Here is a 22,572-nt window from a genome sequence, read left to right as displayed (position 1 = left end):
CTGCAAGCGCACCTCATCGCCACAAGCAGCTCGATTTGACCTCTCCGTTCACATTACTGCAGATTGCTGAGAACATTTGAAGCCGATCCAGTTGACAAACTGACAACTATTTTGCTACTTGCACCACAAACGATGACAAACCATTCCAAATCGTACGGGTGGCATTGTGGCTCAGTGGTTAGTACGGCTGCCTCGTGGCACCAGGGAGCTGAAGTGAGTTCCAGCCTCGGGCGATCGTCTGTGTGAATAATCTTTACGTGCAGACATAGCCACTAAAGCAGGTTGCTTCCGTATAGTAGTTTGCGAAGAAACAAACAGAGATGGGGGTTTCACTCTATTCAGGAAACAGACCAAAGCCATTTCTTTCTTGTTCAAGAAAATATTCGGATAAATTTGATGCGTCGGTGGGTGTGGGGAAGGGATTGTGGGGGCTGATCTGATAGCCATTTGACATTGGCTGAGTTATGGGATCCCACAACCTGATTTGACTGTGTTAAAAATCCCACAACACCAGGTTACAGCTCAACGGGGTTATTTGGAAGTACAGCAGTCACCACCACCCCCGCCGTACCATCGGTGGGATACGTTCCAAGACCGACCGCAGAAGACCGAAACGGCGGATAGGGGCAAACCCATTCATTTAAATTGGAAAGTTACCTTCCTGGCAGCCCCCTGGTTCCAGAATGTTCCCTGTAGCACGTTCGGGCCGCGGATATGGGGGTTACCCTGTCCTGGCTTTCAGCGTGCTGCACCTTCGTCAGGTAACTGCAGAGCAGGATCATAAGACAGAAAACTGGTAACAAAAGATGATAGTTTCATGCAACTGAAAAGACAATAGATGGAACAATCACTGCAATCAACACGGCAAACTAGCAAAGGCAAGAGATTCACATTCCATTAACCTGCTTTTGAACTTGGCTAGTAGGCATTGGCTGCACCATTCCTGGAAACACTGCAATACCAGGCTGATACATGGAGGGGACAGAGCAAGCCCTTAAGCCATCTCCCTGCTCCAAAAATCCATTTAATACAAACACTCCCACGTTCGGGAGATATCAGCGATTAAACTGATAAGAACAGAAACTACACATATTCCGAGCCAAAAGGCCGAGAAGCGATAGCACATTAATACTCCAACGGTGGGGGTCATATTTGCCGACTATCCTTTCCATCAGCTTGATGATATTCAAAGTTCGTTTATTCCCTTACCGTGTACCTTCCAAGATTTCCGACCAGATCGGAAGATCACTTTGCAGCAGTCGCTGTGCTTTCCCCGTGGTTTTCTGTCCATCTGTTACCTAGCCGCGCAGATCGCGCTGACGACCAATCAGATGGCACGGGCCGGAGCCGCCATGGAAGCGCACGTCAGGTCGACTGCAGAGAGGTTTCTCCCGCTGATCGGGGACAGCAGCAGGGTCATTCTCCCGCTGATCGGGGACAGCAGCAGCAGCGGCGGCGGCAGGGTCATTTCCCCGGCATCTACAAGATTCACCAGAATTCCTCGGGCAGCAACCTTCCAAACCCATGGCCAACACAGCCTTGAGGGATGACGGCAGCAGATCCGTGGGAACACCACCATTCGCAAGTTCTTTCCCGAGGCACTCGCTGTCCTGAATTGCAAATATATCGTTGTTCCTCCGGTGTCACTGGGTCAAAATCTGGAATCCCCGCCCAAACAGCATCGCGGGGCTACCGACAGCACATGGACTGCAGCGGTTCGATGAGCAGCTCACCACCAGGGTGATCTCGGGATGGGCAAGAAATGTTGGCCTTGACAGAAAGATCCTATTCATTTCCTCCCCTTGTGTTCGTGTCGCTCGCCCATAAATGCGAATCATTGTTTCCCTCACGTACAGGATTCGCTCCTTGGCATTCCACATCAATCTGAAAAGTTGTGAAAAGTGAATTACGTCCGTGCACCCTTTCTTTATCGTCCACTTTCAATATCCTCTCTACTTGTATCCGACTCTCTGTGTAGAATGGGGAGGGAGCTGATCTCCCTATGTAAACAGGTCACGCTGCAAGCGCACCTCATCGCCACAAGCAGCTCGATTTGACCTCTCCGTTCACATTACTGCAGATTGCTGAGAACATTTGAAGCCGATCCAGTTGACAAACTGACAACTATTTTGCTACTTGCACCACAAACGATGACAAACCATTCCAAATCGTACGGGTGGCATTGTGGCTCAGTGGTTAGTACGGCTGCCTCGTGGCACCAGGGAGCTGAAGTGAGTTCCAGCCTCGGGCGATCGTCTGTGTGAATAATCTTTACGTGCAGACATAGCCACTAAAGCAGGTTGCTTCCGTATAGTAGTTTGCGAAGAAACAAACAGAGATGGGGGTTTCACTCTATTCAGGAAACAGACCAAAGCCATTTCTTTCTTGTTCAAGAAAATATTCGGATAAATTTGATGCGTCGGTGGGTGTGGGGAAGGGATTGTGGGGGCTGATCTGATAGCCATTTGACATTGGCTGAGTTATGGGATCCCACAACCTGATTTGACTGTGTTAAAAATCCCACAACACCAGGTTACAGCTCAACGGGGTTATTTGGAAGTACAGCAGTCACCACCACCCCCGCCGTACCATCGGTGGGATACGTTCCAAGACCGACCGCAGAAGACCGAAACGGCGGATAGGGGCAAACCCATTCATTTAAATTGGAAAGTTACCTTCCTGGCAGCCCCCTGGTTCCAGAATGTTCCCTGTAGCACGTTCGGGCCACGGATAGAGGGGTTACCCTGTCCTGGCTTTCAGCGTGCTGCACCTTCGTCAGGTAACTGCAGAGCAGGATCATAAGACAGAAAACTGGTAACAAAAGATGATAGTTTCATGCAACTGAAAAGACAAGAGATGGAACAATCACTGCAATCAACACGGCAAACTAGCAAAGGCAAGAGATTCACATTCCATTAACCTGCTTTTGAACTTGGCTAGTAGGCATTGGCTGCACCATTCCTGGAAACACTGCAATACCAGGCTGATACATGGAGGGGACAGAGCAAGCCCTTAAGCCATCTCCCTGCTCCAAAAATCCATTTAATACAAACACTCCCACGTTCGGGAGATATCAGCGATTAAACTGATAAGAACAGAAACTACACATATTCCGAGCCAAAAGGCCGAGAAGCGATAGCACATTAATACTCCAACGGTGGGGGTCATATTTGCCGACTATCCTTTCCATCAGTTTGATGATATTCAAAGTTCGTTTATTCCCTTACCGTGTCCCTTCCAAGATTTCCGACCAGATCGGAAGATCACTTTGCAGCAGTCGCAGTGCTTTCCCCGTGGTTTTCTGTCCATCTGTTACCTAGCCGCGTAGATCGCGCTGACGACCAATCAGATGGCACGGGCCGGAGCCGCCATGGAAGCGCACGTCAGGTCGACTGCAGAGAGGTTTCTCCCGCTGATCGGGGACAGCAGCAGGGTCATTCTCCCGGTGATCGGGGACAGCAGCAGCGGCGGCGGCGGCGGCAGGGTCATTTCCCCGGCATCTACAAGATTCACCAGAATTCCTCAGGCAGCAACCTTCCAAACCCATGGCCAACACAGCCTTGAGGGATGACGGCAGCAGATCCGTGGGAACACCACCATTCGCAAGTTCTTTCCCGAGGCACTCGCTGTCCTGAATTGCAAATATATCGTTGTTCCTCCGGTGTCACTGGGTCAAAATCTGGAATCCCCGCCCAAACAGCATCGCGGGGCTACCGACAGCACATGGACTGCAGCGGTGCGAGAGAGCAGCTCACCACCAGGGTGATCTCGGGATGGGCAAGAAATGTTGGCCTTGACAGAAAGATCCTATTCATTTCCTCCCCTTGTGTTCGTGTCGCTTGCCCATTGATGCGAATCATTGTTTCCCTCACGTACAGGATTCGCTCCTTGGCATTCCACATCAATCTGAAAAGTTGTGAAAAGTGAATTACGTCCGTGCACCCTTTCTTTATCGTCCACTTTCAATATCCTCTCTACTTGTATCCGACTCTCTGTGTAGAATGGGGAGGGAGCTGATCTCCCTATGTAAACAGGTCACGCTGCAAGTGCACCTCATCGCCACAAGCAGCTCGATTTGACCTCTCCGTTCACATTACTGCAGATTGCGGAGAACATTTGAAGCCGATCCAGTTGACAAACTGACAACTATTTTGCTACTTGCACCACAAATGATGACAAACCATTCCAAATCGTACGGGTGGCACGGTGGCTCAGTGGTTAGTACGGCTGCCTCGTGGCACCAGGGAGCTGAAGTGAGTTCCAGCCTCGGGCGATCGTCTGTGTGAATAATCTTTACGTGCAGGCATAGCCACTAAAGCAGGTTGCTTCCGCGTAGTAGTTTGCGAAGAAACAAACAGAGATGGGGGTTTCACTCTATTCAGGAAACAGACCAAAGCCATTTCTTTCTTGTTCAAGAAAATATTCGGATAAATTTGATGCGTCGGTGGGTGTGGGGAAGGGATTGTGGGGGCTGATCTGATAGCCATTTGACATTGGCTGAGTTATGGGATCCCACAACCTGATTTGACTGTGTTAAAAATCCCACAACACCAGGTTACAGCTCAACGGGGTTATTTGGAAGTACAGCAGTCACCACCACCCCCGCCGTACCATCGGTGGGATACGTTCCAAGACCGACCGCAGAAGACCGAAACGGCGGATAGGGGCAAACCCATTCATTTAAATTGGAAAGTTACCTTCCTGGCAGCCCCCTGGTTCCAGAATGTTCCCTGTAGCACGTTCGGGCCGCGGATATGGGGGTTACCCTGTCCTGGCTTTCAGCGTGCTGCACCTTCGTCAGGTAACTGCAGAGCAGGATCATAAGACAGAAAACTGGTAACAAAAGATGATAGTTTCATGCAACTGAAAAGACAATAGATGGAACAATCACTGCAATCAACACGGCAAACTAGCAAAGGCAAGAGATTCACATTCCATTAACCTGCTTTTGAACTTGGCTAGTAGGCATTGGCTGCACCATTCCTGGAAACACTGCAATACCAGGCTGATACATGGAGGGGACAGAGCAAGCCCTTAAGCCATCTCCCTGCTCCAAAAATCCATTTAATACAAACACTCCCACGTTCGGGAGATATCAGCGATTAAACTGATAAGAACAGAAACTACACATATTCCGAGCCAAAAGGCCGAGAAGCGATAGCACATTAATACTCCAACGGTGGGGGTCATATTTGCCGACTATCCTTTCCATCAGTTTGATGATATTCAAAGTTCGTTTATTCCCTTACCGTGTCCCTTCCAAGATTTCCGACCAGATCGGAAGATCACTTTGCAGCAGTCGCAGTGCTTTCCCCGTGGTTTTCTGTCCATCTGTTACCTAGCCGCGTAGATCGCGCTGACGACCAATCAGATGGCACGGGCCGGAGCCGCCATGGAAGCGCACGTCAGGTCGACTGCAGAGAGGTTTCTCCCGCTGATCGGGGACAGCAGCAGGGTCATTCTCCCGGTGATCGGGGACAGCAGCAGCGGCGGCGGCGGCGGCAGGGTCATTTCCCCGGCATCTACAAGATTCACCAGAATTCCTCAGGCAGCAACCTTCCAAACCCATGGCCAACACAGCCTTGAGGGATGACGGCAGCAGATCCGTGGGAACACCACCATTCGCAAGTTCTTTCCCGAGGCACTCGCTGTCCTGAATTGCAAATATATCGTTGTTCCTCCGGTGTCACTGGGTCAAAATCTGGAATCCCCGCCCAAACAGCATCGCGGGGCTACCGACAGCACATGGACTGCAGCGGTGCGAGAGAGCAGCTCACCACCAGGGTGATCTCGGGATGGGCAAGAAATGTTGGCCTTGACAGAAAGATCCTATTCATTTCCTCCCCTTGTGTTCGTGTCGCTTGCCCATTGATGCGAATCATTGTTTCCCTCACGTACAGGATTCGCTCCTTGGCATTCCACATCAATCTGAAAAGTTGTGAAAAGTGAATTACGTCCGTGCACCCTTTCTTTATCGTCCACTTTCAATATCCTCTCTACTTGTATCCGACTCTCTGTGTAGAATGGGGAGGGAGCTGATCTCCCTATGTAAACAGGTCACGCTGCAAGTGCACCTCATCGCCACAAGCAGCTCGATTTGACCTCTCCGTTCACATTACTGCAGATTGCGGAGAACATTTGAAGCCGATCCAGTTGACAAACTGACAACTATTTTGCTACTTGCACCACAAATGATGACAAACCATTCCAAATCGTACGGGTGGCACGGTGGCTCAGTGGTTAGTACGGCTGCCTCGTGGCACCAGGGAGCTGAAGTGAGTTCCAGCCTCGGGCGATCGTCTGTGTGAATAATCTTTACGTGCAGGCATAGCCACTAAAGCAGGTTGCTTCCGCGTAGTAGTTTGCGAAGAAACAAACAGAGATGGGGGTTTCACTCTATTCAGGAAACAGACCAAAGCCATTTCTTTCTTGTTCAAGAAAATATTCGGATAAATTTGATGCGTCGGTGGGTGTGGGGAAGGGATTGTGGGGGCTGATCTGATAGCCATTTGACATTGGCTGAGTTATGGGATCCCACAACCTGATTTGACTGTGTTAAAAATCCCACAACACCAGGTTACAGCTCAACGGGGTTATTTGGAAGTACAGCAGTCACCACCACCCCCGCCGTACCATCGGTGGGATACGTTCCAAGACCGACCGCAGAAGACCGAAACGGCGGATAGGGGCAAACCCATTCATTTAAATTGGAAAGTTACCTTCCTGGCAGCCCCCTGGTTCCAGAATGTTCCCTGTAGCACGTTCGGGCCGCGGATATGGGGGTTACCCTGTCCTGGCTTTCAGCGTGCTGCACCTTCGTCAGGTAACTGCAGAGCAGGATCATAAGACAGAAAACTGGTAACAAAAGATGATAGTTTCATGCAACTGAAAAGACAATAGATGGAACAATCACTGCAATCAACACGGCAAACTAGCAAAGGCAAGAGATTCACATTCCATTAACCTGCTTTTGAACTTGGCTAGTAGGCATTGGCTGCACCATTCCTGGAAACACTGCAATACCAGGCTGATACATGGAGGGGACAGAGCAAGCCCTTAAGCCATCTCCCTGCTCCAAAAATCCATTTAATACAAACACTCCCACGTTCGGGAGATATCAGCGATTAAACTGATAAGAACAGAAACTACACATATTCCGAGCCAAAAGGCCGAGAAGCGATAGCACATTAATACTCCAACGGTGGGGGTCATATTTGCCGACTATCCTTTCCATCAGCTTGATGATATTCAAAGTTCGTTTATTCCCTTACCGTGTACCTTCCAAGATTTCCGACCAGATCGGAAGATCACTTTGCAGCAGTCGCTGTGCTTTCCCCGTGGTTTTCTGTCCATCTGTTACCTAGCCGCGCAGATCGCGCTGACGACCAATCAGATGGCACGGGCCGGAGCCGCCATGGAAGCGCACGTCAGGTCGACTGCAGAGAGGTTTCTCCCGCTGATCGGGGACAGCAGCAGGGTCATTCTCCCGCTGATCGGGGACAGCAGCAGCAGCGGCGGCGGCAGGGTCATTTCCCCGGCATCTACAAGATTCACCAGAATTCCTCGGGCAGCAACCTTCCAAACCCATGGCCAACACAGCCTTGAGGGATGACGGCAGCAGATCCGTGGGAACACCACCATTCGCAAGTTCTTTCCCGAGGCACTCGCTGTCCTGAATTGCAAATATATCGTTGTTCCTCCGGTGTCACTGGGTCAAAATCTGGAATCCCCGCCCAAACAGCATCGCGGGGCTACCGACAGCACATGGACTGCAGCGGTTCGATGAGCAGCTCACCACCAGGGTGATCTCGGGATGGGCAAGAAATGTTGGCCTTGACAGAAAGATCCTATTCATTTCCTCCCCTTGTGTTCGTGTCGCTCGCCCATAAATGCGAATCATTGTTTCCCTCACGTACAGGATTCGCTCCTTGGCATTCCACATCAATCTGAAAAGTTGTGAAAAGTGAATTACGTCCGTGCACCCTTTCTTTATCGTCCACTTTCAATATCCTCTCTACTTGTATCCGACTCTCTGTGTAGAATGGGGAGGGAGCTGATCTCCCTATGTAAACAGGTCACGCTGCAAGCGCACCTCATCGCCACAAGCAGCTCGATTTGACCTCTCCGTTCACATTACTGCAGATTGCTGAGAACATTTGAAGCCGATCCAGTTGACAAACTGACAACTATTTTGCTACTTGCACCACAAACGATGACAAACCATTCCAAATCGTACGGGTGGCATTGTGGCTCAGTGGTTAGTACGGCTGCCTCGTGGCACCAGGGAGCTGAAGTGAGTTCCAGCCTCGGGCGATCGTCTGTGTGAATAATCTTTACGTGCAGACATAGCCACTAAAGCAGGTTGCTTCCGTATAGTAGTTTGCGAAGAAACAAACAGAGATGGGGGTTTCACTCTATTCAGGAAACAGACCAAAGCCATTTCTTTCTTGTTCAAGAAAATATTCGGATAAATTTGATGCGTCGGTGGGTGTGGGGAAGGGATTGTGGGGGCTGATCTGATAGCCATTTGACATTGGCTGAGTTATGGGATCCCACAACCTGATTTGACTGTGTTAAAAATCCCACAACACCAGGTTACAGCTCAACGGGGTTATTTGGAAGTACAGCAGTCACCACCACCCCCGCCGTACCATCGGTGGGATACGTTCCAAGACCGACCGCAGAAGACCGAAACGGCGGATAGGGGCAAACCCATTCATTTAAATTGGAAAGTTACCTTCCTGGCAGCCCCCTGGTTCCAGAATGTTCCCTGTAGCACGTTCGGGCCACGGATAGAGGGGTTACCCTGTCCTGGCTTTCAGCGTGCTGCACCTTCGTCAGGTAACTGCAGAGCAGGATCATAAGACAGAAAACTGGTAACAAAAGATGATAGTTTCATGCAACTGAAAAGACAATAGATGGAACAATCACTGCAATCAACACGGCAAACTAGCAAAGGCAAGAGATTCACATTCCATTAACCTGCTTTTGAACTTGGCTAGTAGGCATTGGCTGCACCATTCCTGGAAACACTGCAATACCAGGCTGATACATGGAGGGGACAGAGCAAGCCCTTAAGCCATCTCCCTGCTCCAAAAATCCATTTAATACAAACACTCCCACGTTCGGGAGATATCAGCGATTAAACTGATAAGAACAGAAACTACACATATTCCGAGCCAAAAGGCCGAGAAGCGATAGCACATTAATACTCCAACGGTGGGGGTCATATTTGCCGACTATCCTTTCCATCAGCTTGATGATATTCAAAGTTCGTTTATTCCCTTACCGTGTACCTTCCAAGATTTCCGACCAGATCGGAAGATCACTTTGCAGCAGTCGCTGTGCTTTCCCCGTGGTTTTCTGTCCATCTGTTACCTAGCCGCGCAGATCGCGCTGACGACCAATCAGATGGCACGGGCCGGAGCCGCCATGGAAGCGCACGTCAGGTCGACTGCAGAGAGGTTTCTCCCGCTGATCGGGGACAGCAGCAGGGTCATTCTCCCGCTGATCGGGGACAGCAGCAGCAGCGGCGGCGGCAGGGTCATTTCCCCGGCATCTACAAGATTCACCAGAATTCCTCGGGCAGCAACCTTCCAAACCCATGGCCAACACAGCCTTGAGGGATGACGGCAGCAGATCCGTGGGAACACCACCATTCGCAAGTTCTTTCCCGAGGCACTCGCTGTCCTGAATTGCAAATATATCGTTGTTCCTCCGGTGTCACTGGGTCAAAATCTGGAATCCCCGCCCAAACAGCATCGCGGGGCTACCGACAGCACATGGACTGCAGCGGTTCGAGAGAGCAGCTCACCACCAGGGTGATCTCGGGATGGGCAAGAAATGTTGGCCTTGACAGAAAGATCCTATTCATTTCCTCCCCTTGTGTTCGTGTCGCTCGCCCATAAATGCGAATCATTGTTTCCCTCACGTACAGGATTCGCTCCTTGGCATTCCACATCAATCTGAAAAGTTGTGAAAAGTGAATTACGTCCGTGCACCCTTTCTTTATCGTCCACTTTCAATATCCTCTCTACTTGTATCCGACTCTCTGTGTAGAATGGGGAGGGAGCTGATCTCCCTATGTAAACAGGTCACGCTGCAAGCGCACCTCATCGCCACAAGCAGCTCGATTTGACCTCTCCGTTCACATTACTGCAGATTGCTGAGAACATTTGAAGCCGATCCAGTTGACAAACTGACAACTATTTTGCTACTTGCACCACAAACGATGACAAACCATTCCAAATCGTACGGGTGGCATTGTGGCTCAGTGGTTAGTACGGCTGCCTCGTGGCACCAGGGAGCTGAAGTGAGTTCCAGCCTCGGGCGATCGTCTGTGTGAATAATCTTTACGTGCAGACATAGCCACTAAAGCAGGTTGCTTCCGTATAGTAGTTTGCGAAGAAACAAACAGAGATGGGGGTTTCACTCTATTCAGGAAACAGACCAAAGCCATTTCTTTCTTGTTCAAGAAAATATTCGGATAAATTTGATGCGTCGGTGGGTGTGGGGAAGGGATTGTGGGGGCTGATCTGATAGCCATTTGACATTGGCTGAGTTATGGGATCCCACAACCTGATTTGACTGTGTTAAAAATCCCACAACACCAGGTTACAGCTCAACGGGGTTATTTGGAAGTACAGCAGTCACCACCACCCCCGCCGTACCATCGGTGGGATACGTTCCAAGACCGACCGCAGAAGACCGAAACGGCGGATAGGGGCAAACCCATTCATTTAAATTGGAAAGTTACCTTCCTGGCAGCCCCCTGGTTCCAGAATGTTCCCTGTAGCACGTTCGGGCCGCGGATATGGGGGTTACCCTGTCCTGGCTTTCAGCGTGCTGCACCTTCGTCAGGTAACTGCAGAGCAGGATCATAAGACAGAAAACTGGTAACAAAAGATGATAGTTTCATGCAACTGAAAAGACAATAGATGGAACAATCACTGCAATCAACACGGCAAACTAGCAAAGGCAAGAGATTCACATTCCATTAACCTGCTTTTGAACTTGGCTAGTAGGCATTGGCTGCACCATTCCTGGAAACACTGCAATACCAGGCTGATACATGGAGGGGACAGAGCAAGCCCTTAAGCCATCTCCCTGCTCCAAAAATCCATTTAATACAAACACTCCCACGTTCGGGAGATATCAGCGATTAAACTGATAAGAACAGAAACTACACATATTCCGAGCCAAAAGGCCGAGAAGCGATAGCACATTAATACTCCAACGGTGGGGGTCATATTTGCCGACTATCCTTTCCATCAGCTTGATGATATTCAAAGTTCGTTTATTCCCTTACCGTGTACCTTCCAAGATTTCCGACCAGATCGGAAGATCACTTTGCAGCAGTCGCTGTGCTTTCCCCGTGGTTTTCTGTCCATCTGTTACCTAGCCGCGCAGATCGCGCTGACGACCAATCAGATGGCACGGGCCGGAGCCGCCATGGAAGCGCACGTCAGGTCGACTGCAGAGAGGTTTCTCCCGCTGATCGGGGACAGCAGCAGGGTCATTCTCCCGCTGATCGGGGACAGCAGCAGCGGCGGCGGCGGCGGCAGGGTCATTTCCCCGGCATCTACAAGATTCACCAGAATTCCTCGGGCAGCAACCTTCCAAACCCATGGCCAACACAGCCTTGAGGGATGACGGCAGCAGATCCGTGGGAACACCACCATTCGCAAGTTCTTTCCCGAGGCACTCGCTGTCCTGAATTGCAAATATATCGTTGTTCCTCCGGTGTCACTGGGTCAAAATCTGGAATCCCCGCCCAAACAGCATCGCGGGGCTACCGACAGCACATGGACTGCAGCGGTTCGAGAGAGCAGCTCACCACCAGGGTGATCTCGGGATGGGCAAGAAATGTTGGCCTTGACAGAAAGATCCTATTCATTTCCTCCCCTTGTGTTCGTGTCGCTCGCCCATAAATGCGAATCATTGTTTCCCTCACGTACAGGATTCGCTCCTTGGCATTCCACATCAATCTGAAAAGTTGTGAAAAGTGAATTACGTCCGTGCACCCTTTCTTTATCGTCCACTTTCAATATCCTCTCTACTTGTATCCGACTCTCTGTGTAGAATGGGGAGGGAGCTGATCTCCCTATGTAAACAGGTCACGCTGCAAGCGCACCTCATCGCCACAAGCAGCTCGATTTGACCTCTCCGTTCACATTACTGCAGATTGCTGAGAACATTTGAAGCCGATCCAGTTGACAAACTGACAACTATTTTGCTACTTGCACCACAAACGATGACAAACCATTCCAAATCGTACGGGTGGCATTGTGGCTCAGTGGTTAGTACGGCTGCCTCGTGGCACCAGGGAGCTGAAGTGAGTTCCAGCCTCGGGCGATCGTCTGTGTGAATAATCTTTACGTGCAGACATAGCCACTAAAGCAGGTTGCTTCCGTATAGTAGTTTGCGAAGAAACAAACAGAGATGGGGGTTTCACTCTATTCAGGAAACAGACCAAAGCCATTTCTTTCTTGTTCAAGAAAATATTCGGATAAATTTGATGCGTCGGTGGGTGTGGGGAAGGGATTGTGGGGGCTGATCTGATAGCCATTTGACATTGGCTGAGTTATGGGATCCCACAACCTGATTTGACTGTGTTAAAAATCCCACAACACCAGGTTACAGCTCAACGGGGTTATTTGGAAGTACAGCAGTCACCACCACCCCCGCCGTACCATCGGTGGGATACGTTCCAAGACCGACCGCAGAAGACCGAAACGGCGGATAGGGGCAAACCCATTCATTTAAATTGGAAAGTTACCTTCCTGGCAGCCCCCTGGTTCCAGAATGTTCCCTGTAGCACGTTCGGGCCGCGGATATGGGGGTTACCCTGTCCTGGCTTTCAGCGTGCTGCACCTTCGTCAGGTAACTGCAGAGCAGGATCATAAGACAGAAAACTGGTAACAAAAGATGATAGTTTCATGCAACTGAAAAGACAATAGATGGAACAATCACTGCAATCAACACGGCAAACTAGCAAAGGCAAGAGATTCACATTCCATTAACCTGCTTTTGAACTTGGCTAGTAGGCATTGGCTGCACCATTCCTGGAAACACTGCAATACCAGGCTGATACATGGAGGGGACAGAGCAAGCCCTTAAGCCATCTCCCTGCTCCAAAAATCCATTTAATACAAACACTCCCACGTTCGGGAGATATCAGCGATTAAACTGATAAGAACAGAAACTACACATATTCCGAGCCAAAAGGCCGAGAAGCGATAGCACATTAATACTCCAACGGTGGGGGTCATATTTGCCGACTATCCTTTCCATCAGCTTGATGATATTCAAAGTTCGTTTATTCCCTTACCGTGTACCTTCCAAGATTTCCGACCAGATCGGAAGATCACTTTGCAGCAGTCGCTGTGCTTTCCCCGTGGTTTTCTGTCCATCTGTTACCTAGCCGCGCAGATCGCGCTGACGACCAATCAGATGGCACGGGCCGGAGCCGCCATGGAAGCGCACGTCAGGTCGACTGCAGAGAGGTTTCTCCCGCTGATCGGGGACAGCAGCAGGGTCATTCTCCCGCTGATCGGGGACAGCAGCAGCAGCGGCGGCGGCAGGGTCATTTCCCCGGCATCTACAAGATTCACCAGAATTCCTCGGGCAGCAACCTTCCAAACCCATGGCCAACACAGCCTTGAGGGATGACGGCAGCAGATCCGTGGGAACACCACCATTCGCAAGTTCTTTCCCGAGGCACTCGCTGTCCTGAATTGCAAATATATCGTTGTTCCTCCGGTGTCACTGGGTCAAAATCTGGAATCCCCGCCCAAACAGCATCGCGGGGCTACCGACAGCACATGGACTGCAGCGGTTCGATGAGCAGCTCACCACCAGGGTGATCTCGGGATGGGCAAGAAATGTTGGCCTTGACAGAAAGATCCTATTCATTTCCTCCCCTTGTGTTCGTGTCGCTCGCCCATAAATGCGAATCATTGTTTCCCTCACGTACAGGATTCGCTCCTTGGCATTCCACATCAATCTGAAAAGTTGTGAAAAGTGAATTACGTCCGTGCACCCTTTCTTTATCGTCCACTTTCAATATCCTCTCTACTTGTATCCGACTCTCTGTGTAGAATGGGGAGGGAGCTGATCTCCCTATGTAAACAGGTCACGCTGCAAGCGCACCTCATCGCCACAAGCAGCTCGATTTGACCTCTCCGTTCACATTACTGCAGATTGCTGAGAACATTTGAAGCCGATCCAGTTGACAAACTGACAACTATTTTGCTACTTGCACCACAAACGATGACAAACCATTCCAAATCGTACGGGTGGCATTGTGGCTCAGTGGTTAGTACGGCTGCCTCGTGGCACCAGGGAGCTGAAGTGAGTTCCAGCCTCGGGCGATCGTCTGTGTGAATAATCTTTACGTGCAGACATAGCCACTAAAGCAGGTTGCTTCCGTATAGTAGTTTGCGAAGAAACAAACAGAGATGGGGGTTTCACTCTATTCAGGAAACAGACCAAAGCCATTTCTTTCTTGTTCAAGAAAATATTCGGATAAATTTGATGCGTCGGTGGGTGTGGGGAAGGGATTGTGGGGGCTGATCTGATAGCCATTTGACATTGGCTGAGTTATGGGATCCCACAACCTGATTTGACTGTGTTAAAAATCCCACAACACCAGGTTACAGCTCAACGGGGTTATTTGGAAGTACAGCAGTCACCACCACCCCCGCCGTACCATCGGTGGGATACGTTCCAAGACCGACCGCAGAAGACCGAAACGGCGGATAGGGGCAAACCCATTCATTTAAATTGGAAAGTTACCTTCCTGGCAGCCCCCTGGTTCCAGAATGTTCCCTGTAGCACGTTCGGGCCGCGGATATGGGGGTTACCCTGTCCTGGCTTTCAGCGTGCTGCACCTTCGTCAGGTAACTGCAGAGCAGGATCATAAGACAGAAAACTGGTAACAAAAGATGATAGTTTCATGCAACTGAAAAGACAATAGATGGAACAATCACTGCAATCAACACGGCAAACTAGCAAAGGCAAGAGATTCACATTCCATTAACCTGCTTTTGAACTTGGCTAGTAGGCATTGGCTGCACCATTCCTGGAAACACTGCAATACCAGGCTGATACATGGAGGGGACAGAGCAAGCCCTTAAGCCATCTCCCTGCTCCAAAAATCCATTTAATACAAACACTCCCACGTTCGGGAGATATCAGCGATTAAACTGATAAGAACAGAAACTACACATATTCCGAGCCAAAAGGCCGAGAAGCGATAGCACATTAATACTCCAACGGTGGGGGTCATATTTGCCGACTATCCTTTCCATCAGCTTGATGATATTCAAAGTTCGTTTATTCCCTTACCGTGTACCTTCCAAGATTTCCGACCAGATCGGAAGATCACTTTGCAGCAGTCGCTGTGCTTTCCCCGTGGTTTTCTGTCCATCTGTTACCTAGCCGCGCAGATCGCGCTGACGACCAATCAGATGGCACGGGCCGGAGCCGCCATGGAAGCGCACGTCAGGTCGACTGCAGAGAGGTTTCTCCCGCTGATCGGGGACAGCAGCAGGGTCATTCTCCCGCTGATCGGGGACAGCAGCAGCAGCGGCGGCGGCAGGGTCATTTCCCCGGCATCTACAAGATTCACCAGAATTCCTCGGGCAGCAACCTTCCAAACCCATGGCCAACACAGCCTTGAGGGATGACGGCAGCAGATCCGTGGGAACACCACCATTCGCAAGTTCTTTCCCGAGGCACTCGCTGTCCTGAATTGCAAATATATCGTTGTTCCTCCGGTGTCACTGGGTCAAAATCTGGAATCCCCGCCCAAACAGCATCGCGGGGCTACCGACAGCACATGGACTGCAGCGGTTCGATGAGCAGCTCACCACCAGGGTGATCTCGGGATGGGCAAGAAATGTTGGCCTTGACAGAAAGATCCTATTCATTTCCTCCCCTTGTGTTCGTGTCGCTCGCCCATAAATGCGAATCATTGTTTCCCTCACGTACAGGATTCGCTCCTTGGCATTCCACATCAATCTGAAAAGTTGTGAAAAGTGAATTACGTCCGTGCACCCTTTCTTTATCGTCCACTTTCAATATCCTCTCTACTTGTATCCGACTCTCTGTGTAGAATGGGGAGGGAGCTGATCTCCCTATGTAAACAGGTCACGCTGCAAGCGCACCTCATCGCCACAAGCAGCTCGATTTGACCTCTCCGTTCACATTACTGCAGATTGCTGAGAACATTTGAAGCCGATCCAGTTGACAAACTGACAACTATTTTGCTACTTGCACCACAAACGATGACAAACCATTCCAAATCGTACGGGTGGCATTGTGGCTCAGTGGTTAGTACGGCTGCCTCGTGGCACCAGGGAGCTGAAGTGAGTTCCAGCCTCGGGCGATCGTCTGTGTGAATAATCTTTACGTGCAGACATAGCCACTAAAGCAGGTTGCTTCCGTATAGTAGTTTGCGAAGAAACAAACAGAGATGGGGGTTTCACTCTATTCAGGAAACAGACCAAAGCCATTTCTTTCTTGTTCAAGAAAATATTCGGATAAATTTGATGCGTCGGTGGGTGTGGGGAAGGGATTGTGGGGGCTGATCTGATAGCCATTTGACATTGGCTGAGTTATGGGATCCCACAACCTGATTTGACTGTGTTAAAAATCCCACAACACCAGGTTACAGCTCAACGGGGTTATTTGGAAGTACAGCAGTCACCACCACCCCCGCCGTACCATCGGTGGGATACGTTCCAAGACCGACCGCAGAAGACCGAAACGGCGGATAGGGGCAAACCCATTCATTTAAATTGGAAAGTTACCTTCCTGGCAGCCCCCTGGTTCCAGAATGTTCCCTGTAGCACGTTCGGGCCACGGATAGAGGGGTTACCCTGTCCTGGCTTTCAGCGTGCTGCACCTTCGTCAGGTAACTGCAGAGCAGGATCATAAGACAGAAAACTGGTAACAAAAGATGATAGTTTCATGCAACTGAAAAGACAAGAGATGGAACAATCACTGCAATCAACACGGCAAACTAGCAAAGGCAAGAGATTCACATTCCATTAACCTGCTTTTGAACTTGGCTAGTAGGCATTGGCTGCACCATTCCTGGAAACACTGCAATACCAGGCTGATACATGGAGGGGACAGAGCAAGCCCTTAAGCCATCTCCCTGCTCCAAAAATCCATTTAATACAAACACTCCCACGTTCGGGAGATATCAGCGATTAAACTGATAAGAACAGAAACTACACATATTCCGAGCCAAAAGGCCGAGAAGCGATAGCACATTAATACTCCAACGGTGGGGGTCATATTTGCCGACTATCCTTTCCATCAGTTTGATGATATTCAAAGTTCGTTTATTCCCTTACCGTGTCCCTTCCAAGATTTCCGACCAGATCGGAAGATCACTTTGCAGCAGTCGCAGTGCTTTCCCCGTGGTTTTCTGTCCATCTGTTACCTAGCCGCGTAGATCGCGCTGACGACCAATCAGATGGCACGGGCCGGAGCCGCCATGGAAGCGCACGTCAGGTCGACTGCAGAGAGGTTTCTCCCGCTGATCGGGGACAGCAGCAGGGTCATTCTCCCGGTGATCGGGGACAGCAGCAGCGGCGGCGGCGGCGGCAGGGTCATTTCCCCGGCATCTACAAGATTCACCAGAATTCCTCAGGCAGCAACCTTCCAAACCCATGGCCAACACAGCCTTGAGGGATGACGGCAGCAGATCCGTGGGAACACCACCATTCGCAAGTTCTTTCCCGAGGCACTCGCTGTCCTGAATTGCAAATATATCGTTGTTCCTCCGGTGTCACTGGGTCAAAATCTGGAATCCCCGCCCAAACAGCATCGCGGGGCTACCGACAGCACATGGACTGCAGCGGTGCGAGAGAGCAGCTCACCACCAGGGTGATCTCGGGATGGGCAAGAAATGTTGGCCTTGACAGAAAGATCCTATTCATTTCCTCCCCTTGTGTTCGTGTCGCTTGCCCATTGATGCGAATCATTGTTTCCCTCACGTACAGGATTCGCTCCTTGGCATTCCACATCAATCTGAAAAGTTGTGAAAAGTGAATTACGTCCGTGCACCCTTTCTTTATCGTCCACTTTCAATATCCTCTCTACTTGTATCCGACTCTCTGTGTAGAATGGGGAGGGAGCTGATCTCCCTATGTAAACAGGTCACGCTGCAAGTGCACCTCATCGCCACAAGCAGCTCGATTTGACCTCTCCGTTCACATTACTGCAGATTGCGGAGAACATTTGAAGCCGATCCAGTTGACAAACTGACAACTATTTTGCTACTTGCACCACAAATGATGACAAACCATTCCAAATCGTACGGGTGGCACGGTGGCTCAGTGGTTAGTACGGCTGCCTCGTGGCACCAGGGAGCTGAAGTGAGTTCCAGCCTCGGGCGATCGTCTGTGTGAATAATCTTTACGTGCAGGCATAGCCACTAAAGCAGGTTGCTTCCGCGTAGTAGTTTGCGAAGAAACAAACAGAGATGGGGGTTTCACTCTATTCAGGAAACAGACCAAAGCCATTTCTTTCTTGTTCAAGAAAATATTCGGATAAATTTGATGCGTCGGTGGGTGTGGGGAAGGGATTGTGGGGGCTGATCTGATAGCCATTTGACATTGGCTGAGTTATGGGATCCCACAACCTGATTTGACTGTGTTAAAAATCCCACAACACCAGGTTACAGCTCAACGGGGTTATTTGGAAGTACAGCAGTCACCACCACCCCCGCCGTACCATCGGTGGGATACGTTCCAAGACCGACCGCAGAAGACCGAAACGGCGGATAGGGGCAAACCCATTCATTTAAATTGGAAAGTTACCTTCCTGGCAGCCCCCTGGTTCCAGAATGTTCCCTGTAGCACGTTCGGGCCGCGGATATGGGGGTTACCCTGTCCTGGCTTTCAGCGTGCTGCACCTTCGTCAGGTAACTGCAGAGCAGGATCATAAGACAGAAAACTGGTAACAAAAGATGATAGTTTCATGCAACTGAAAAGACAATAGATGGAACAATCACTGCAATCAACACGGCAAACTAGCAAAGGCAAGAGATTCACATTCCATTAACCTGCTTTTGAACTTGGCTAGTAGGCATTGGCTGCACCATTCCTGGAAACACTGCAATACCAGGCTGATACATGGAGGGGACAGAGCAAGCCCTTAAGCCATCTCCCTGCTCCAAAAATCCATTTAATACAAACACTCCCACGTTCGGGAGATATCAGCGATTAAACTGATAAGAACAGAAACTACACATATTCCGAGCCAAAAGGCCGAGAAGCGATAGCACATTAATACTCCAACGGTGGGGGTCATATTTGCCGACTATCCTTTCCATCAGCTTGATGATATTCAAAGTTCGTTTATTCCCTTACCGTGTACCTTCCAAGATTTCCGACCAGATCGGAAGATCACTTTGCAGCAGTCGCTGTGCTTTCCCCGTGGTTTTCTGTCCATCTGTTACCTAGCCGCGCAGATCGCGCTGACGACCAATCAGATGGCACGGGCCGGAGCCGCCATGGAAGCGCACGTCAGGTCGACTGCAGAGAGGTTTCTCCCGCTGATCGGGGACAGCAGCAGGGTCATTCTCCCGCTGATCGGGGACAGCAGCAGCAGCGGCGGCGGCAGGGTCATTTCCCCGGCATCTACAAGATTCACCAGAATTCCTCGGGCAGCAACCTTCCAAACCCATGGCCAACACAGCCTTGAGGGATGACGGCAGCAGATCCGTGGGAACACCACCATTCGCAAGTTCTTTCCCGAGGCACTCGCTGTCCTGAATTGCAAATATATCGTTGTTCCTCCGGTGTCACTGGGTCAAAATCTGGAATCCCCGCCCAAACAGCATCGCGGGGCTACCGACAGCACATGGACTGCAGCGGTTCGATGAGCAGCTCACCACCAGGGTGATCTCGGGATGGGCAAGAAATGTTGGCCTTGACAGAAAGATCCTATTCATTTCCTCCCCTTGTGTTCGTGTCGCTCGCCCATAAATGCGAATCATTGTTTCCCTCACGTACAGGATTCGCTCCTTGGCATTCCACATCAATCTGAAAAGTTGTGAAAAGTGAATTACGTCCGTGCACCCTTTCTTTATCGTCCACTTTCAATATCCTCTCTACTTGTATCCGACTCTCTGTGTAGAATGGGGAGGGAGCTGATCTCCCTATGTAAACAGGTCACGCTGCAAGCGCACCTCATCGCCACAAGCAGCTCGATTTGACCTCTCCGTTCACATTACTGCAGATTGCTGAGAACATTTGAAGCCGATCCAGTTGACAAACTGACAACTATTTTGCTACTTGCACCACAAACGATGACAAACCATTCCAAATCGTACGGGTGGCATTGTGGCTCAGTGGTTAGTACGGCTGCCTCGTGGCACCAGGGAGCTGAAGTGAGTTCCAGCCTCGGGCGATCGTCTGTGTGAATAATCTTTACGTGCAGACATAGCCACTAAAGCAGGTTGCTTCCGTATAGTAGTTTGCGAAGAAACAAACAGAGATGGGGGTTTCACTCTATTCAGGAAACAGACCAAAGCCATTTCTTTCTTGTTCAAGAAAATATTCGGATAAATTTGATGCGTCGGTGGGTGTGGGGAAGGGATTGTGGGGGCTGATCTGATAGCCATTTGACATTGGCTGAGTTATGGGATCCCACAACCTGATTTGACTGTGTTAAAAATCCCACAACACCAGGTTACAGCTCAACGGGGTTATTTGGAAGTACAGCAGTCACCACCACCCCCGCCGTACCATCGGTGGGATACGTTCCAAGACCGACCGCAGAAGACCGAAACGGCGGATAGGGGCAAACCCATTCATTTAAATTGGAAAGTTACCTTCCTGGCAGCCCCCTGGTTCCAGAATGTTCCCTGTAGCACGTTCGGGCCGCGGATATGGGGGTTACCCTGTCCTGGCTTTCAGCGTGCTGCACCTTCGTCAGGTAACTGCAGAGCAGGATCATAAGACAGAAAACTGGTAACAAAAGATGATAGTTTCATGCAACTGAAAAGACAATAGATGGAACAATCACTGCAATCAACACGGCAAACTAGCAAAGGCAAGAGATTCACATTCCATTAACCTGCTTTTGAACTTGGCTAGTAGGCATTGGCTGCACCATTCCTGGAAACACTGCAATACCAGGCTGATACATGGAGGGGACAGAGCAAGCCCTTAAGCCATCTCCCTGCTCCAAAAATCCATTTAATACAAACACTCCCACGTTCGGGAGATATCAGCGATTAAACTGATAAGAACAGAAACTACACATATTCCAAGCCAAAAGGCCGAGAAGCGATAGCACATTAATACTCCAACGGTGGGGGTCATATTTGCCGACTATCCTTTCCATCAGCTTGATGATATTCAAAGTTCGTTTATTCCCTTACCGTGTACCTTCCAAGATTTCCGACCAGATCGGAAGATCACTTTGCAGCAGTCGCTGTGCTTTCCCCGTGGTTTTCTGTCCATCTGTTACCTAGCCGCGCAGATCGCGCTGACGACCAATCAGATGGCACGGGCCGGAGCCGCCATGGAAGCGCACGTCAGGTCGACTGCAGAGAGGTTTCTCCCGCTGATCGGGGACAGCAGCAGGGTCATTCTCCCGCTGATCGGGGACAGCAGCAGCAGCGGCGGCGGCAGGGTCATTTCCCCGGCATCTACAAGATTCACCAGAATTCCTCGGGCAGCAACCTTCCAAACCCATGGCCAACACAGCCTTGAGGGATGACGGCAGCAGATCCGTGGGAACACCACCATTCGCAAGTTCTTTCCCGAGGCACTCGCTGTCCTGAATTGCAAATATATCGTTGTTCCTCCGGTGTCACTGGGTCAAAATCTGGAATCCCCGCCCAAACAGCATCGCGGGGCTACCGACAGCACATGGACTGCAGCGGTTCGATGAGCAGCTCACCACCAGGGTGATCTCGGGATGGGCAAGAAATGTTGGCCTTGACAGAAAGATCCTATTCATTTCCTCCCCTTGTGTTCGTGTCGCTCGCCCATAAATGCGAATCATTGTTTCCCTCACGTACAGGATTCGCTCCTTGGCATTCCACATCAATCTGAAAAGTTGTGAAAAGTGAATTACGTCCGTGCACCCTTTCTTTATCGTCCACTTTCAATATCCTCTCTACTTGTATCCGACTCTCTGTGTAGAATGGGGAGGGAGCTGATCTCCCTATGTAAACAGGTCACGCTGCAAGCGCACCTCATCGCCACAAGCAGCTCGATTTGACCTCTCCGTTCACATTACTGCAGATTGCTGAGAACATTTGAAGCCGATCCAGTTGACAAACTGACAACTATTTTGCTACTTGCACCACAAACGATGACAAACCATTCCAAATCGTACGGGTGGCATTGTGGCTCAGTGGTTAGTACGGCTGCCTCGTGGCACCAGGGAGCTGAAGTGAGTTCCAGCCTCGGGCGATCGTCTGTGTGAATAATCTTTACGTGCAGACATAGCCACTAAAGCAGGTTGCTTCCGTATAGTAGTTTGCGAAGAAACAAACAGAGATGGGGGTTTCACTCTATTCAGGAAACAGACCAAAGC

At 50.3% G+C, this 22,572-nt stretch overlaps 11 non-coding genes across 11 annotated transcripts; all 11 read right to left on the bottom strand.

Moving 5' to 3' along the window:
- Positions 1 to 927: 927 nt before the first annotated feature.
- Positions 928 to 1,119, bottom strand: LOC148141309 (U2 spliceosomal RNA). The gene has a single exon (XR_015752643.1). It is a non-coding gene; the product is annotated as a U2 spliceosomal RNA (small nuclear RNA).
- Positions 1,120 to 2,945: 1,826 nt separating this feature from the next.
- On the bottom strand, positions 2,946 to 3,137 carry LOC148141308 (U2 spliceosomal RNA). Its single transcript, XR_015752642.1, has one exon. It is a non-coding gene; the product is annotated as a U2 spliceosomal RNA (small nuclear RNA).
- A 1,830-nt stretch (positions 3,138 to 4,967) lies between these two features.
- Positions 4,968 to 5,159, bottom strand: LOC148141307 (U2 spliceosomal RNA). Its single transcript, XR_015752641.1, has one exon. It is a non-coding gene; the product is annotated as a U2 spliceosomal RNA (small nuclear RNA).
- A 1,830-nt stretch (positions 5,160 to 6,989) lies between these two features.
- On the bottom strand, positions 6,990 to 7,181 carry LOC148141306 (U2 spliceosomal RNA). Its single transcript, XR_015752640.1, has one exon. It is a non-coding gene; the product is annotated as a U2 spliceosomal RNA (small nuclear RNA).
- A 1,826-nt stretch (positions 7,182 to 9,007) lies between these two features.
- On the bottom strand, positions 9,008 to 9,199 carry LOC148141305 (U2 spliceosomal RNA). The gene has a single exon (XR_015752639.1). It is a non-coding gene; the product is annotated as a U2 spliceosomal RNA (small nuclear RNA).
- Positions 9,200 to 11,026: 1,827 nt separating this feature from the next.
- On the bottom strand, positions 11,027 to 11,218 carry LOC148141304 (U2 spliceosomal RNA). The gene has a single exon (XR_015752638.1). It is a non-coding gene; the product is annotated as a U2 spliceosomal RNA (small nuclear RNA).
- Positions 11,219 to 13,048: 1,830 nt separating this feature from the next.
- On the bottom strand, positions 13,049 to 13,240 carry LOC148141303 (U2 spliceosomal RNA). The gene has a single exon (XR_015752637.1). It is a non-coding gene; the product is annotated as a U2 spliceosomal RNA (small nuclear RNA).
- A 1,826-nt stretch (positions 13,241 to 15,066) lies between these two features.
- LOC148141302 (U2 spliceosomal RNA) lies at positions 15,067 to 15,258 on the bottom strand. The gene has a single exon (XR_015752636.1). It is a non-coding gene; the product is annotated as a U2 spliceosomal RNA (small nuclear RNA).
- A 1,826-nt stretch (positions 15,259 to 17,084) lies between these two features.
- On the bottom strand, positions 17,085 to 17,276 carry LOC148141301 (U2 spliceosomal RNA). The gene has a single exon (XR_015752634.1). It is a non-coding gene; the product is annotated as a U2 spliceosomal RNA (small nuclear RNA).
- Positions 17,277 to 19,106: 1,830 nt separating this feature from the next.
- Positions 19,107 to 19,298, bottom strand: LOC148141300 (U2 spliceosomal RNA). Its single transcript, XR_015752633.1, has one exon. It is a non-coding gene; the product is annotated as a U2 spliceosomal RNA (small nuclear RNA).
- Positions 19,299 to 21,124: 1,826 nt separating this feature from the next.
- LOC148141299 (U2 spliceosomal RNA) lies at positions 21,125 to 21,316 on the bottom strand. Its single transcript, XR_015752749.1, has one exon. It is a non-coding gene; the product is annotated as a U2 spliceosomal RNA (small nuclear RNA).
- Between the last annotated feature and the right edge of the window lie 1,256 nt (positions 21,317 to 22,572).

This window comes from Chiloscyllium plagiosum, unplaced genomic scaffold, assembly GCF_037043375.1.
Source record: "Chiloscyllium plagiosum isolate Xiang-an unplaced genomic scaffold, Cpla_swu_hap1 HiC_scaffold_33, whole genome shotgun sequence".
In the NCBI taxonomy this organism is placed as follows: Eukaryota; Metazoa; Chordata; class Chondrichthyes; order Orectolobiformes; family Hemiscylliidae; genus Chiloscyllium; species Chiloscyllium plagiosum.
Note: the sequence above shows the minus strand (reverse complement) of the source record. Positions and strands in the feature narration are given on the sequence as shown.